The sequence below is a fragment of the Mustelus asterias genome, chromosome 27 (genome assembly GCF_964213995.1).
Source record: "Mustelus asterias chromosome 27, sMusAst1.hap1.1, whole genome shotgun sequence".
NCBI lineage: Eukaryota > Metazoa > Chordata > Chondrichthyes > Carcharhiniformes > Triakidae > Mustelus > Mustelus asterias.
In genome coordinates this window covers 42,816,603-42,835,052 of record NC_135827.1, presented here as the reverse complement: position 1 = coordinate 42,835,052, position 18,450 = coordinate 42,816,603, and the positions used below count along the sequence as shown (strand labels likewise).

The 18,450-nt window shown below is 48.3% G+C and overlaps 1 protein-coding gene across 2 annotated transcripts in view; it reads right to left on the bottom strand.

The window, feature by feature from the left end:
- The window catches only part of LOC144479991 (myelin protein zero-like protein 2), a 279,492-nt gene that overhangs the window by 229,354 nt on the left and 31,688 nt on the right, over positions 1-18,450 (bottom strand). Inside the window, exon 6 of one of the 2 annotated variants that reach the window (XM_078199141.1) lies at positions 6,644-8,253. The exons of the other annotated variant lie outside the window; for it this stretch is intronic. The gene's annotated coding sequence lies outside the window, so the exon portion shown is untranslated. Of the gene's footprint in view, positions 1-6,643; positions 8,254-18,450 lie in introns of those variants that run through there. 2 annotated transcript variants of the gene reach the window in all.

Below are 18,450 nucleotides of genomic sequence, written 5' to 3'. Positions count from 1 at the left end.
CAATGTTTTGAGTGTGGATGACCCTTTGAACAGAGTCTTGCTTTGCTGTTGCTTAACTTGCACTTCCTGATTGCCAAATGAAAACTCTCTTCATTACTCTAATTTACTATTCATCAACATCCTTACTTGCCCTTGATTTCCAAATTCCCTATCCTTTCTAGCGAGCCAAGGGAAAGCTAGTAAAACTTGGAAAATGACTGGTATGGTCCAAACTGGAGTTCCATTTTAAAGTATACAAGACTAGTTTGGACCAGTAACAGACATTTCCCAAGTTTTAATGGTTTCTCCCTCTGGTTATAGCTTGCAATATTTTGATTGTGGTAGTGCCCAGCTTGTAACCAGGACTCTGTAATGGACACCCATATCAATAACCTCTGTTTGTCTAAATATTAGTTTTATTAATAATGCCATGTGGATTGTGTGTCTCAGATTGTGCCAGCCTGCCTCTGCTATGATAATGGATTCTTACACATGAGATTGTTTTGATTTGATTTATTGTTGTCACATGTATTAGCATACAGTGAAAAGTATTGTTTCTTGTGTGCTATACAGACAAAGCATACTGTTCATAGAGAAGGAAAGGAGAGGGTGCAGAATGTAGTATTACAGTCATAGCTAGGGTGTAGAGAAAGATCAGCTTAATGCGAGGTAGGTCCATCCAAAAGTCTGACAGCAGCAGGGAAGAAGCTGTTCTTGTGTCGGTTGGTACGTGACCTCAGACTTTTGTAGCTTTTTTCCGACGGAAGAAGGTGGAAGAGAGAATGTCCGGGGTGCGTGGGGTCCTTAATTATGCTGGCTGCTTTGCCGAGGTAGCGGGAAGTGTAGACAGAGTCAATGGATGGGAGGCTGGTTTGCATGATGGATTGGGCTACATTCACGATGTTTTGTAGTTTCTTGTGGTCTTGGGCAGAGCAGGAGCCATAACAAGCTGTGACACAACCAGAAAGAATGCTTTCTATGGTGCATCTGTAAAACAAAGAACAAAGAACAGTACAGCACAGGAAACAGGCCCTTCGGCCCTCCAAGCCTGTGCCGCTCCTTGGTCCAACTAGACCAATCGTTTGTATCCCTCCATTCCCAGGCTGCTCATGTGACTATCCAGGTAAGTCTTAAACGATGTCAGCGTGCCTGCCTCCACCACCCTACTTGGCAGCGCATTCCAGGCCCCCACCACCCTCTGTGTAAAAAACGTCCCTCTGATATCTGAGTTATACTTCGCCCCTCTCACCTTGAGCCCGTGACCCCTCGTGATCGTCACCTCCGACCTTGGAAAAAGCTTCCCACTGTTCACCCTATCTATACCCTTCATAATCTTGTATACCTCTATTAGATCTCCCCTCATTCTCCGTCTTTCCAGGGAGAACAAGCCCAGTTTACCCAATCTCTCCTCATAGCTAAGACCCTCCATACCAGGCAACATCCTGGTAAACCTTCTCTGCACTCTCTCTAACGCCTCCATGTCCTTCTGGTAGTGCGGTGACCAGAACTGGACGCAGTACTCCAAATGCGGCCTAACCAGCGTTCTATACAGCTGCATCATCAGACTCCAGCTTTTATACTGTATACCCCGTCCTATAAAGGCAAGCATACCATATGCCTTCTTCACCACCTTCTCCACCTGTGTTGCCACCTTCAAGGATTTGTGGACTTGCACACCTAGGTCCCTCTGTGTTTCTATACTCTTGATGGCTCTGCCATTTATTGTATAACTCCTCCCTACATTATTTCTTCCAAAATGCATCACTTTGCATTTATCCGGATTAAACTCCATCTGCCACCTCTCCGCCCAATTTTCCAGCCTATCTATATCCTGCTGTATTGCCCGACAATGCTCTTCGCTATCCACAATTCCAGCCATCTTCGTGTCATCCGCAAACTTGCTGATTACACCAGTTACACCTTCTTCCAAATCATTTATTTATATCACAAATAGCAGAGGTCCCAGTACAGAGCCCTGCGGAACACCACTGGTCACAGACCTCCAGCCGGAAAAAGACCCTTCGACCACTACCCTCTGTCTCCTATGGCCAACACAGTAAGAAGTTTAACAACACCAGGTTAAAGTCCAACAGGTTTATTTGGTAGCAAAAGCCACACAAGCTTTCGGAGCTCCAAGCCCCTTCTTCAGGTGAGTGGGAATTCTGTTCACAAACAGAGCATATAAAGACACAAACTCAATTTACATGAATAATGGTTGGAATGCGAATACTTACAACTAATCAAGTCTTTAAGAAACAAAACAACGTGAGTGGAGAGAACATCAAGACAGGCTAAAAAGATGTCTATTGTCTCCAGACAAGACAGCCAGTGAAACTCTGTGGGGGTTACAGATAGTGTGACATGAACCCAATATCCCGGTTGAGGCTGTCCTCGTGTGTGCGGAACTTGGCTATTGGTTTCTGCTCAGCGACTCTGCGCCGTCGTGTGTCGCGAAGGCCGCCTTGGAGAACGCTTACCCGAATATCAGAGGCCGAATGCCCGTGACCGCTGAAGTGCTCCCCAACAGGAAGAGAACAGTCTTGCCTGGTGATTGTCGAGCGGTGTTCATTCATCCGTTGTCGCAGCGTCTGCATAGTTTCCCCAATGTACCATGCCTCGGGACATCCTTTCTTGCAGCGTATCAGGTAGACAACGTTTGAGTTCTTTCCTACTCTCTCTGTATTCCTCCAGAGCTCCATCTGTTTTCTGTTGCCTGGACTTAACGTACGCCTCCCTTTTCATTTTAATCAGGTCCTCAATTTCCCTGGTTATCCACGGCTCTCGAATCCTACCTTTCCTATCTTTCCTTTTTACAGGCACATGCCTATCCTGCAGCCTTATCAATAGTTCCTTAAAAGACTCCCACATGCCAGACGCGGACTTACCCTCGAACATCCTCTCCCAATCAACATCCACCAATTCCTGCCTAATCCGGCTATAGTTAGCCTTCCTCCAATTTAGCACCCTGCCCGTAGGACAGCACTCATCCTTGTCCATTACTATCCTAAAGTTAACAGAGTTGTGGTCACTATTTGCCACATGTTCCCCAACCGAAACTTTGACGACCTGACCGGGCTCATTTCCCAGAACTAGATCCAGTATAGCCCCCTCTCTAGTCGGGCTATCTACATACTGTTCCAAAGAACCTTCCAGTATGCATTTTACAAATTCCTCCCCGTCCGGAACCCCAGCTCTAAGCACTTTCCAGTAAAAGCTGGTGAGAGTTGTAGTTGACATGTCAAATTTCCTTAGTCTTCTGAGAAAGTAGAGGCGTTGGTGGGCTTTCTTCACTATAGTGTCTATAGAATAACAGCTATGGGTTGTTAATGATTTGTACGTTGTTACACCAAAAATTTAACACATTTCCATCACACTCATTTTATGAAGTGCTTTATTTTTTATTCCAATAACCCTTCTTGATCCTGAAGTATTTATATTTTCTTTGTTTCTTCTTGCACCCCCCCCCCCCCCCTCTGTTTTTTAGCCTTTCGGTTGTTACCTGTTCCCTATATCCTCTTTTATTAATTGAAACTCCTCACTGCAGTTCCATTTATCCTTCGTGCTAAGGTCTTGGGCCAGACTATCTGAATGTAACAGCTTCTTCCTGTCCCACAGCCGCTCTCCATAAAATGGCATCTTGCTGCATGCTGATTTTCCTGAGCCGCCTATCATTATACCTATCAGCAGCTGGGTCAGATTGTCATCAGAGATTACCACTCGAGTTTCTGTTATGAGAGTGTGTGCCAAGTTCCTGAGAGGATCTCCACCCTGTTGGGAAGTTTCTCTACAGTTTTACAGGACATTGGTGAGACCTCGTCTGGAGTGCTGTATATAGATTTGATCTCCTTACTCAAGAATTGAATTAGAAGCAGTTCAGAGAAGGTTCACTCGACTGATTCCTGTGATGAGGGGATTATTTTATGAGGTATAGATGAACATCCGGACCTGTATATATCAGAGTTTAGAAGAATGAGAGGTGATCTTATTGAAATATAAGTTTCTAAGAGGGCTTGACAGGTTGGATGCTGAAAGGACATTTCCCCATGTGGGAGGGAATAGAACGGGGGGACAGAGTTTAAAATAAAGGGTCTCCCTTTTAAGTCTGAGATGAATTTTTCTGATGTGGAGATGCCAGCGTTGGACTGGGGTAAACACAGTAAGAGTTTTAACACAAGAGTTAAAACTCTTAATGAATTTTCCTGGCAGAGGGTCATTAGTCTGTGGATGTCTCTTCCCCAGAGAACAATGGGGGATGGGCCATTGCATATTCTTAAAGCTAAGCGAGGCACATTCTCGGATTAACAAGGGAGTCAAAGATTATAGGGAGTAGACAGGAAAGTAGAGGGCCACAATCAGATCAGCCATGATTTTATCAAATGACAGAGCAGGCTCGAGGGACCAGACAGCCCAGTCCTGTACATACGTTCCAGCCTGTTGTGTGAAAATGTGTTCCAACTTCACTACTAAATTATCAAGCTCCAATTTCAGAACATTTAACAATAAGATTAAAGTTAAGGGTGTCAACCATTGCTCAGTGTGTTGCATTCTCAGCTCAGGCAGAAAGTTGTGAGTTTAATCCCCATTTCAAAGATGCAAGTAGATACTCCAAGCTGACACGCCAGTGCCGTACTGAGCGAATGCTGCAATGTTGGCCAGCTGTTTTCATCTGAAACATTAAATTGAAGCCGTGTGCACTCTCTGGACAGATTTTAAAAATCGCATGCTGCTTTTTTGATGGTGGTGACAGAGTTCTCCCCACTATCCCGAGCCAATATTATCTTTTAATCAAAACCACAAGAACAAACGATCTGGTCTTTGTCACATTGCTGTTTGTGGGATCTTGCTGTTTGTGGGATCTTGCTGCACAGAATTTCCTGCTGCATTTCCCTCATTCACCAGTGACTTTCCAGGCTGTGAGACATGCTGCAGAGATACAAGTCTTTCTCTACTGATTAACATCCTGCACCCAGTAACCAGATAGTTCAGAATAAAAACTTCCCTGAGGAACTCCTCTACAATGCAGGGAAATACAAGGCCAGAAATCCCAGAATTCTGGACTGCGGTTTGAAGCTGGCGGGGACAGAATAATCAGCAAAATGTACTGAGTGTTGGCTCATCTGTTCCAGCTGGTCTGTTCAGAACAGAAGGCCATTCAGTCCATCATGCCTGTGCTGGCTCTTCAAAAGTGTCATTCAATGAATCCCATTCCTTTCTCTTTTCTCGCAGCCCTGCACATTTTTCCAATTCCCCTTTTGAAAGTTACCGTGGAATAACCCAAACCCCTGCAGACAGAGCGCCCTCCAGACAGTGCGCCCCTCCAGACGGAGCGTCCTCCAGACGGTGCCTTCCAGACGGAGTGCCCTTCCAAACGTCGCCCTCCAGACAGTGCGCCCCTCCAGACGGAGCGTCCTCCAGACGGTGCCTTCCAGACGGAGTGCCCTTCCAAACGTCGCCCTCCAGACAGTGCGCCCCTCCAGACAGTGCGCCCCTCCAGATGGAGCGCCCTCCAGACGGTGCCTTCCAGACGGAGTGCGCTCCAGACACAGCCACTCACTCTCCCTCTGAATTTCATTGTCTTCACCACAATGATCTAATCACCTGTTGCCAATCACTGGGGTCACGTTGACAATGGGGCAGCATTTCCCTCTCCCCTGTCCCCTCTCACCCATCCTCCTCTCCCTGGTCCCCTCTCCCTTGACCCCATACCCCACCTCTGCCTGGTCCCTTCTCCCCCCCGACTTCATCTCCTCTCAGCCTTCCCTTTGCCCTGCCCCCTGGCCCTTATCCCCCTGCCATCTCGCCCCCTGCCCCTTCTCCCCCTACCCCCTCTCCCTCTCTCCTTGCCCCTTCCCTCTGCCCCCTCCCCCTGCCCCCTCCCTCTCCCCCTGCCCCCTCCCTCTCCCCGTCCCCTTCCTCCCTCTGCCCCCTCCCTCCCCCTGCCCCGTCTCCCCCTGCCCCCTCCCTCCCTCCCCCTGCCCCGTCTCCCCCTGCCCCCTCCCCCCTCCCTCCCCCTGCCCCGTCTCCCGCTGCCCCCTCCCTCTCCCCTGCCCCTTCTCCCCTGACCCCTCTCCCCCCGACCCCTCTCCCCCGACCCCTCTCTCCCCCTGCCCCCTCTCCCCCCTCCCTCCCACCCCCTCCCCTCTACCCCTGCCCCCTCCCTCCCCCTGCCCCCTCCCACCCCCTCCCCTCTACCCCTGCCCCCTCCCTCCCCCTGCCCCCTCCCACCCCCTCCCCCTGCCCCCTCCCACCCCCTCCCCTCTACCCCTGCCCCCTCCCTCCCCCTGCCCCCTCCCTCCCTCCCCCTGCCCCCTCCCTCCCCCTGCCCCCTCCGTCTCCCCCTGCCCCCTCCCTCCCCCTGCCCCCTCCCTCCCCCTGCCCCCTCCCTCCCCCTGCCCCCTCCGTCTCCCCCTGCCCCCTCCGTCTCCCTGAGCTCTCCCTCTCCCCCTGCCCCCTCTCCCCCCGACCGCTCTCTCCCCCTGCCCCCTCCCCCTGCCCCCTCCCTCCCCCTGCCCCCTCCCTCCCCCTGCCCCCTCTCCCCCTGCCCCCTCCCTCCCCCTGCCCCCTCTCCCCCTGCCCCCCAGCACTGACACCGAGCTTCAGTTCAGTTGTGCAGTGCAGGGGAATCTAAATGACGCTTATTTCTGAAAGAAAACAAAAAACAGGGATTGTTCGAACCTGTAATTTATTGTCAATGTTTTATTGTCAATGTGAAAATATGGATTTTAAATGGTATATTGTAAAATCAGTTTTAGAACAATAAAAATACAAATTTTTTACACATCTTAAAACAATTTAAAATTCTCTGGATTATTTTAACATACAACAGTTGAATATTTACAGAACTCTAACAGCCACCATTTGATTCTCCACCTTTTAGTTGAAACCAATCCTTCATCCCTTCCCCATCAACATCAACCTCGGACCCTATCCCAATAGGTTATTTATTAGTGTCACAAGTAGGCTTACATTAACACTGCAATGAAGTTATTGTGAAAATCCCCGAGTCGCCACACTCCGGCACCTGTTCGGGTACACTGAGAGAGAATTTAGCACGGCCAATGCACCTAACCAGCATCTCTTTGGACTGTGGGAGGAAACTGGAGCACCCGGAGGAAACCCACGCAGACACGGGGAGAATGTGCAGACTCTGCACAGACAGCGACCCGAGCCGGGAATCAAACCCGGTTCCCTGGTGCTATGAGGCAGCAGTGCTAACCACTGTGCCACCGTGCCACCCCCTTGATCTCAGACCCCACCCTATTAACATTGACGAGGGAATGAAGTTGAAATTTAAACTTCTTTTGGAAATGTTTCAAAAGAAAAGTTAAACATCCTATTAAAAATAAAGAACCAGATTAGTGATTAATCAGGGTGGCTCTGAGATCCAGTCAGGATCTAGTGCAGAGTGGCTCTGAGATCCTGTCAGGATCTAGTGCAGAGTGGCTCTGAGATCGAGCCAGGATCTAGTTGACTTTGGGATCTGAAAGGATCAGGGCTGAGGAAGCAGTGGGGAATCTACAGGAGAGTGCCGAGCCAGAGATCCCTGAACCTCAGCAAATCACAGAGAGGATGAATCCGAGACAATAAAGACAATGGAGGAACCAATGGAATGAAAGAAAGTGAAGCTTTCCACATTGTGGAAAAAATCTCCCAATCCAGAACTTTCTTCATGACCTTTCCTGAGAAGGTGAGCTTTGTCCTCTTGCCCAGCCCTAATTGCCCTGTGAGAAGGTGATGGTAAAGGGCTGTTTGAAGCATGCAGTCTATACGCAGTTACTCTGGGGTAACACTGGGAGGGACTGGAGTCAGACTGGGTCACATCTCCCCGAAGAATGGCAGTGAACCAATGGGATTTTTCCAATGGGATCAATGTTTTACAATCACTTTTACTGAGAAGAGTTTTTTATTTCCGCTGATTATTAAAAAATTAAAATTCTTCAACTGATCTGTTGGAATTTAACCTTATGTTTCCTGGAATAATAATCTATTATTATAATAACTACCCTCCCTTACTATTCTGCATAGATGTATTGAGAAGTATTTGCCAGATCACAGGCTCTCGATCCTGAGCTGCTTTAGATTGATGTTCGACTACAGGGGCCGTCGTTAATGCAGTATCCAGTTAATATAATAACCTGAGCATCAGCATAAAGAGCAGAGGGAAAATTGATTCCGAAATGTATTTTCCCTCAACAAAAGATAAAGAGACACGTGGTTCTATTTTAAAATCTCGTTTCTTCTCTTGTCAAAACCAAACTTGGTTCAGAAATTGACCTGGAAAAGAGGAAAGAGGTTTCAGGTTTCACACCTCACAATCTCTCCGAATTGCAGCAAAATTATCACATTCAACCCAGCGACAAATCAGATTCTCTCATAGCAGCAGACGCATGGGGAACACCACCCCACCTGCAAGTTCCCCTCCAACTCATTCACTAGCCTGACTTGGAAGTATATCGCTGTTCCTTCACTGTCGCTGGGTCAAAATCCTGGAACTCCCTCACTAGGCTAGCTAAGAAGAGGAGCACTCTGGAGGAGGATGACCTGAGTGGGCCTGGAGGTCTGGAGTGCATCTGCTTCAATGCGAGGAGCGTAACGGGTAAAACAGACGAACTTAGGGCCTTAATGCTTATGCGGAATTTGGATGTGGTTGCGGTGATGGAAACTTGGTTAAAAGGAGGACAGGACTGGCAGCTGAATATTCCGGGGTATAAGTGTTTTAGGCGAGACAGAGGAGGGGCAAAAAAAGGTGCGGGAGTAGCGATATTAGTTAGGGAGCATATTACCGCGGTGCAGAGGGTAGACAACTTAGAGGGGTCATGTACTGAGTCGCTGTGGGTGGAACTCAGAAACAGGAAGGGTGCAGTCACTATGCTGGGGGTGTACTACAGACCACCCAACAGCCCACGGGAAGTGGAGGAAAGGATATGTCAGGAGATTCTGGATAAGTGCAGAAAAAATAGGGTTGTTGTAGTGGGGGACTTTAATTTCCCTGGCACAGACTGGAAAGTGCTTAGAGCTGGGGGTCCGGACGGGGAGGAATTTGTAAAATGCGTACTGGAAGGTTCTTTGGAACAGTATGTAGATAGCCCGACTAGAGAGGGGGCTATACTGGACCTAGTTCTGGGAAATGAGCCCGGTCAGGTCGTCAAAGTTTCGGTAGGGGAACATGTGGCAAATAGTGACCACAACTCTGTTAACTTTAGGATAGTAATGGACAAGGATGAGTGCTGTCCTACGGGCAGGGTGCTAAATTGGAGGAAGGCTAACTATAGCCGGATTAGGCAGGAATTGGTGGATGTTGATTGGGAGAGGATGTTCGAGGGTAAGTCCGCGTCTGGCATGTGGGAGTCTTTTAAGGAACTATTGATAAGGCTGCAGGATAGGCATGTGCCTGTAAAAAGGAAAGATAGGAAAGGTAGGATTCGAGAGCCGTGGATAACCAGGGAAATTGAGGATCTGATTAAAATGAAAAGGGAGGCATACGTTAAGTCCAGGCAACAGAAAACAGATGGAGCTCTGGAGGAATACAGAGAGAGTAGGAAAGAACTCAAACGGGGAGTTAGAAGGGCAAAAAGAGGTCACGAGATGGTCTTGGCAGGCAGGATTAAGGAGAATCCTAAGGCATTCTATTCATACGTTAGGAACAAAAGAGTTGTCAGGGAGAAAATCGGACCTCTCAGGGACAAAGAAGGGGAATTATGCTTAGAACCCAAGGGAATAGGCGAGATCCTAAATGAATACTTTGCATCGGTATTCACGAAGGAGAGGGGCGTGTTAACCGGGAGTGTCTCGGAGGGAGGTGTTGACCCGTTAGAGAAAATCTCCATTACAAGGGAGGAAGTGTTAGGTTTTTTTAGGGAACATTAAAACTGACAAAGCCCCAGGGCCTGATGGCATCTATCCTTGACTGCTCAGGGAGACCAGAGATGAAATTGCTGGGCCTCTGACGGAAATCTTTGTCGCTTCTTTAGACACGGGTGAGGTCCCTGAGGATTGGAGGATAGCGAATGTGGTCCCGTTGTTTAAGAAGGGTAGCAGGGATAACCCAGGAAATTATAGGCCGGTGAGCTTGACGTCCGTGGTAGGGAAGTTGTTGGAGAGGATTCTTAGAGACAGGATGTATGTGCATTTAGAACGGAACAATCTCATTAGTGACAGACGGCATGGTTTTGTAAGAGGGAGGTCGTGCCTTACAATTTTGGTGGAGTTTTTTGAGGAAGTGACAAAAACGGTTGATGAAGGAAGGGCTGTGGATGTCGTCTATATGGATTTCAGTAAGGCATTTGACAAAGTCCCACATGGCAGGTTGGTTAAGAAGGTTAAGGCTCATGGGACACAAGGAGAAGTGGCTAGATGGGTGGAGAACTGGCTTGGCCATAGGAGACAGAGGGTAGTGGTCGAAGGGTCTTTTTCCGGCTGGAGGTCTGTGGCCAGTGGTGTTCCGCAGGGCTCTGTACTGGAACCTCTGCTATTTGTGATATATATAAATGATTTGGAAGAAGGTGTAACTGGTGTAATCAGCAAGTTTGCGGATGACACGAAGATGGCTGGACTTGCGGATAGCGAAGAGCATTGTCGGGCAATACATCAGGATATAGATAGGCTGGAAAATTGGGCGGAGAGGTGGCAGATGGAGTTTAATCCGGATAAATGTGAAGTGATGCATTTTGGAAGAACTAATGTAGGGGGGAGTTATACAATAAATGGCAGAGCCATCAAGAGTATAGAAACACAGAGGGACCTAGGTGTGGAAGTCCACAAATCCTTGAAGGTGGCAACACAGGTGGAGAAGGTGGTGAAGAAGGCATATGGTATGCTTGCCTTTATAGGACGGGGTATAGAGTATAAAAGCTGGAGTCTGATGATGCAGCTGTATAGAACGCTGGTTAGGCCACATTTGGAGTACTGCGTCCAGTTCTGGTCACCGCACTACCAGAAGGACGTGGAGGCGTTAGAGAGAGTGCAGAGAAGGTTTACCAGGATGTTGCCTGGTATGGAGGGTCTTAGCTATGAGGAGAGATTGGGTAAACTGGGGTTGTTCTCCCTGGAAAGACGGAGAATGAGGGGAGATCTAATAGAGGTGTACACGATTATGAAGGGTATAGATAGGGTGAACGGTGGGAAGCTTTTTCCCAGGTCAGAAGTGACGTTCACGAGGGGTCACGGGCTCAAGGTGAGAGGGGCGAAGTATAACTCAGATATTAGAGGGATGTTTTTTACACAGAGGGTGGTGGGGGCCTGGAATGCGCTGCCAAGTAGGGTGGTGGAGGCAGGCACGCTGACATCGTTTAAGACTTACCTGGATAGTCACATGAGCAGCCTGGGAATGGAGGGATACAAACGATTGGTCTAGTTGGACCAAGGAGCGGTACAGGCTTGGAGGGCCGAAGGGCCTGTTTCCTGTGCTGTACTGTTCTTTGTTCTTTGTACTAACAGCACTGTGGATGTACCTACATCTCAGGCTCTGCAGCGATTCAAGGCAGCAGCTCACCACCATCTTCTCGAGGGCAACTATAGAGTCATAGAGATTTACAGCATGGAAACAGGCCCTTCGGCCCAACTTGTCCATGCCACCTTTTTTTTTAAACCCCTAAGCTCGTCCCAATTGCCCGCATTTGGCCCATATCCTTCTATACCCATCGTACCCATGTAACTGTCTAAACGCTTTTTAAAAGACAAAATTGTACCCGCCTCTACTACTACCTCTGGCAGCTTGTTCCAGACACTCACCACCCTCTGTGTGAAACAAATTGCTCTTTTGGGCCTTTTTGTATCTCTCCCCTCTCACCTTAAACCTATGCCCTCTAGTTTTAGACTCCTCTACCTTTGGGAAAAGATATTGACTATCTAGCTGATCTGTGCCCCTCATTATTTTATAGATCTCTATAAGATCACCCCTCAGCCTTCTATGCTCCAGAGAAAAAAGTCCCAGTCTATCCAGCCTCTCCTTATAACTCAAACCATCAAGTCCCGGGAGCATCCTAGTAAATCTTTTCTGCACTCTTTCTAGTTTAATAATATCCTTTCTATAATGGGGTGACCAGAATTGCACACAGTATTCCAAGTGTAGCCTTACTAATGTCTTGTACAACTTCAACAAGACGTCCCAACTCCTGTATTCAATGTTCTGACCGATGAAACCAAGCATGCCGAATGCCTTCTTCACCACTCTGTCCACCTGCGACTCCACTTTCAAGGAGCTATGAACATGTACCCCAAGATCTCTTTGTTCTGTAACTCTCCCCAACGCGCTACCATTAACTGAGTAAGTCCTGCCCTGGCTCAATCTACCAAAATGCATCACCTCGCATTTGTCTAAATTAAACTCCATCTGCCATTCATCAGCCCACTGGCCCAATTGATCAAGATCCCGTTGCAATCGGAGATAACTTTCTTCACTGTCCACTATGCCACCAATCTTAGTGTCATCTGCAAACTTACTAACCACGCCCCCTATATTCCCATCCAAATCATTAATATAAATGACAAATAACAGTGGGCCCAGCACTGATCCCTGAGGCACACTGCTGGTCACAGGCCTCCAGTTTGAAAAACAACCCTCTACAACCACCCTCTGGCTTCTGTCAAGAAGCCAATTTTGTATCCATTTAGATACCTCACCCTGGATCCCATGAGATTTAACTTTATGCAACAACCTACCATGCGGTACCTTGTCAAAGGCCTTGCTAAAGTCCATGTAGACAACATCAACTGCACTGCCCTCATCGACCTTCTTGGTTACCCCTTCAAAAAACTCAATCAAATTTGTGAGACATGATTTTTCACTCACAAAGCCATGCTGACTGTCCCTAATCAGTCCTTGCGTCTCTAAATGCCTGTAGATCCTGTCTCTCAAAATACCTTCCAACAACTTACCCACCACAGATGTGAGGCTCACTGGCCTGTAGTTCCCAGGCTTTTCCCTGCAGCCCTTTTTAAACAAAGGCACAACATTTGCCACTCTCCAATCTTCAGGCACCTCACCTGTGACTATCGATGATTCAAATATCTCTGCTAGGGGACCCGCAATTTCCTCCCTCGCCTCCCACAAGGTTCTGGGATACACTTCATCAGGTCCCGGGGATTTATCTATCTTGATGTGCTTTAAGACTTCCAGCACCTCCTTCTCTGTAATATGTACACTCCTCAAGACATCACTATTTATTTCCCCAAGTTCACTAACATCCATGCTTTTCTCAACAGTAAATACTAATGAGAAATATTCATTTAGGATCTCACCCATCTCTTGTGGATCTGCACATAGATGACCTTGTTGATCCTTAAGAGGGCCTACTCTCTCCCTTGTTACTCTTTTGCCCTTTATGTATTTGTAGAATGTATTAGTAACAGGCAATAAATACTGGCCTAACCAGCAAAGCTTACATGACATGAATGAATGGTCTTCATCTCCACACGACCCTCATGCCTGTCCTCAAATTAGGCTCTTTGGAGCCTAATGTACTCTCTGGAGTTAAGAGCTGTCCGAATACTCAATCCCTCAGTGACTTCTCCCTCTCTTATCCTCACCTTGTTTCCACAGCCAGGCTTTGAAAGCATTTTCTCAGAGTTTGTGAAGCTGCGCTCTGTGCTGTTACCGGCAGCTCTGTATTACCTGTTAATGCAGCCCTAACAGAAGATGCATTTATCCCATTGGGCCTCGATTCCATCCCCCCCCCCCCCCATACTTACCGGAAACAGGGTGTATGAAGTTAGAGTTCATCGTCACTGAACACTCACGTTATCCTCTCTCTGCACCAGGTTCGCATTCCCCGGAGTTTAGAATATTAAAGATCAAAGCTCTTGCTCTCCACAACCAATCGGTGACTGCCCCCCCGCAAAATAATCATCTCCTATCTCCTCTCGCTCTAATGTTTCCGACCCATCCTCATCCCCATGGACATCTTCCCCCCCCCGCCATGAGCATTCCCATTCCCCCTCCCCCGCCCAAGCATCTCATCCTCCATCTCCCACAAGCATCTCCTCCTCACTCGCCGGATCATCTGCCCCGCAATCCTCTTGCCCTCCCCATGACTGTAACTCTTCCTGTGACTCCCCCCTCCCTATGGTTGTCCCTGAGATTGTTTCCCTCATCTGTGATTTCCCCCCTCCTCGCAATTACCACTCTTCCCACAATCACCCCCCCCCCCTCCCCTCCCCGCTGCGATAGGGCGGCACGGTAGCACAGTGGTTAGCACTGCTGCTTCACAGCTCCAGGGACCCGGATTCGATTCCCGGCTCAGGTCACTGTCTGTGTGGAGTTTGCACATTCTCCTCGTGTCTGCGTGGGTTTCCTCCCACAGTCCAAAGATGTGCGGGTTAGATTGGCCATGCTAAAAATTGCCCATTAGTGTTCTGAGATGCGTAGGTTAGAGGGATTAGCAGGTAAATATGTAGGGATAAGGGGATATGGCCTTGGTGGGATTGTGGTCGGTGCTGACTCGATGGGCCAAATGGCCTCTTTCTGTACTGTAGGGTTTCTATGGTTCTATGGTCCCCGCCCCTCCCCCCCATCTCCACTCGTATTCTAAAAAACATTAGCACCACACAAGTGCCAGACAATGACCATTTCCAACAAGAGAGAATCTAACCATCTCTGAATCTCCCACTATCAACATTCTGGGAGTTACCATTGACAAGAAACTGGACTGGACTAGCCACATAAATACCGTGGCTACCAGAACAGGTCAAAAGCTAGGAATCCTGTGGCAAGTAGCTCATCTCCTGAATCCCAAAGCCTGTCCGCCATCTACAAGGCACAAGTCAGGAGTGTGATGGAATACTCCCCACTTGCCTGGATGGGTGTCAAGAAACTTGACACCATTCAGGTCAAAGCAGTCCCACTTGATTGGCACCCCTTCCACAAATATTCAATCCCTCCGTTACCAATGCACAGTGGTAGCCGTGTGTACCATCTGCTGGCTCTAATTCGTTGTGTCAATATCTGTATTTTGTGGATACGGTTAACAACATGATAATGACCAGCTAATCTGTTTTTGGGATGTTGATTGAAGGATAAGTATTAGAACATAGAACATTACAGCGCAGAACAGGCCCTTCGGCCCACGATGTTGCACCGACCAGTTAAAAAAAAACTGTGACCCTCCAACCTAAACCAATTTCTTTTCGTCCATGAACCTATCTACGGATCTCTTAAACGCCCCCAAACTAGGCGCATTTACTACTGATGCTGGCAGGGCATTCCAATCCCTCACCACCCTCTGGGTAAAGAACCTACCCCTGACATCGGTTCTATAACTACCCCCCCTCAATTTAAAGCCATGCCCCCTCGTGCTGGATTTCTCCATCAGAGGAAAAAGGCTATCACTATCCACCCTATCTAAACCTCTAATCATCTTATATGTTTCAATAAGATCCCCTCTTAGCCGCCGCCTTTCCAGCGAAAACAATCCCAAATCCCTCAGCCTCTCCTCATAGGATCTCCCCTCCATACCAGGCAACATCCTGGTAAACCTCCTCTGCACCCTCTCCAAAGCCTCCACATCCTTCCTGTAATGTGGGGACCAGAACTGCACACAGTACTCCAAGTGCGGCCGCACCAGAGTTGTGTACAGTTGCAACATAACGCTACGACTCCTAAATTCAATCCCCCTACCAATAAACGCCAAGACACCATATGCCTTCTTAACAACCTTATCTACTTGATTCCCAACTTTCAGGGATCTATGCACACATACACCTAGATCCCTCTGCTCCTCCACACTATTCAAAGTCCTCCCGTTAGCCCTATACTCAACACATCTGTTATTCCTACCAAAGTGAATTACCTCACACTTCTCCGCATTAAACTCCATCCGCCACCTCTCGGCCCAACTTTGCAACCTGTCTAAGTCTTCCTGCAAACTACGACACCCTTCCTCACTGTCTACCACACCACCGACTTTGGTGTCATCAGCAAATTTGCTAATCCACCCAACTATACCCTCATCCAGATCATTAATAAATATTACAAACAGCAGTGGCCCCAAAACAGATCCCTGAAGTATTGGCCAGGATACTGGGGTGAACTCTCCTACTCATTTTCAGATTAACCTCATGGTATCTTTCATATTCACCTCTGTAAACATATATTTTTGGGCTTGTGCTGATATGGAATATTTATAGAGTTTGCTGAGCTAAGAAAAACATTAACTTTATATCTTAGCAACTCTTCATCCATAAGAGGAAGGAACATCATGAGACATTTCATCACTTCCTGTGGTGATGTATACTGTCTCATTAGGATATCATTAGAATAAATCCCTTATTCTAAACACCCTCCCCTGACCTTGTCTCCGAATCTCCCCATTATCTCACATCTTCCTGGAGACACTGACATTTCTTGTTGCAGGGGCACTGCTGTCTCTCCCTCCCTGTTCCTTCAGAGACAATGTGGTTCCTGATGATCAGTCTTCCTGGAATCTCTGATTAAATTCAGTTGCTGAGTTCATAGAAACCCTACAGTACAGAAAGAGGCCATTCGGCCCATCGAGTCTGCACCGACCACAATCCCACCCGGGCCCTACCCGCATATCCTACATATTTTACCCACTAATCCCTCTAATCTACGCATCCCAGGATACTGAGGGGCAATTTTAGCATGGCCAATCAACCTATGTGGTGAACCATCGTTGGTTCACCACTGGGGGTTGTTATTATGTTACTGTTGGGCTAGGGTGTTGTTACTGTGGGGGTTGTACAATGTTGTTGGGTTAGGGTGTTTACCTGTTATAAGAGTTATCATGGCACATTCCAGTGGGGTCCCGCCTCCGGTGGCGAGGTATAAGACCCCCTGCTCCGGCAGGACCCCTTCAGTCTGAACTGGTGTATTCGTGTTAGTAGTTCCATTGTTACTCTATTAAAGCCTTCAATATCGAAGCCTTGGTTCCACGTGCTTAATTGTCGCGCATCAACCTAACCCGCACATCTTTGGACTGTGGTAGGAAACCGGAGCACCTGGAGGAAACCCACACAGACACGGGGAGAATGTGCAAACTCCACACAGACAGTGACCCGAGCCGGGAATCGTACCCAGGTCCCTGGAGCTGTGAAGCAGCAGTGCTGACCACTGTGCTACCGTGCCACCCAAGTTATTGCTACTGATGCAAAGATTTCTTCCTCTTTGTGAAAGTCCAAACCAACTTGTTCATTCTTTGCCACTGGGATACGGAACAAAGCATTTGCTGTATTCCTGGAATAGTCTGTGTCTCCACGTCAAACCTTAGCATGCGCAAGTCTGAATTATTTACTGGTGGAGAGGTTTTTGCTAATTCCTTACAATTTAGTAGCGGAATTTTCTCATTTTTGACAAAGTGTCAACCCACGTGGGGAAAGTGGGCTGTAGCCCACCCGCTGCCCTGCTGGATTTTCCTGCTGTGTCAAACAAAATCAAGGAGGCTGGTCCCATGACATCACACTGGCAGCCCACCCTGCTGGCAAACTGGGAACCTGGGGCAGCATGGTGTGTGTACGGTGGCACAGCGGTTAGCGCTGCTGCCTCACAGCACTAACGACCTGGGTTCGATTCCTGGCTTGGGTGGCTGTCTGTGCGGAGTCTGCGTGTTCTCCCCGTGTCTGCGTGGGTTTCCTCCGGATGCTCTGGTTTCCTCCCACAGTCCGAAAGACGTGCTGATTGGGTGCACTGACCATGATAAATTCTCCCTCAGTGTTCCTGAACAGGGGCCGGAGTGTGGCGACTCGGGGATTTTCACAATAACTTCATTGCAGTGTTAATGTAAGCCTACTTGTGACACTAATAAAAGAACTTCAGAAAAAACAACCTTGAAGAGATAGAAGCAGGAATAGAGGAATCTCAGCACAGAACCGCACTCTGATAACGGAATCACAACCCCCACCCCAGCTGTGCTCAGGTTCTGCCCGTGAATGACCCACTCACACCCGGACCCCCTATTGGCTCCCGTGGCCCCAGCGGGTTCCATTACCAGGTCATGGCAGACCTCAGTGTGCCCGTGACATGAAATCCAATCCAACATGGGGATGGGGGCGGGGGTATCAGGGTAAACACACGATCGGCACACTCAGACAGACTCAAGTTGAACTCAGGGTCCCCATTACATCATTGGAGGAGGCAGACTCAAGCAAGCAGAGCAATCCCGCTCAATTCTTCACCCCCCCCCATTCCCGCCCAATACAAGCGAGGGCAGAAATCGGCCCCACGGGGGGATCACTGAGGGTTTGTGATCTGTCCCTAATACATGCACGACAAGAACTCACACAGGCATCTTCCAAACTGCCACCCCTACCACACAGACACCGGCGGGTAACAGACACATGGGAACACCGTCAGCTGAAAGATCGCTTTTGAGTCACATATCATCCTGGCTTGTTATTATATCTCCATTCCTTCACTGTCTCTGAGTCAAACACCTGGAAATGCCTCCCTAACAGCACTGTGGGTGTACCTACACCACATGGACTGCAGCGATTCAAGAAGGCAACTCACAATGAGAAGAC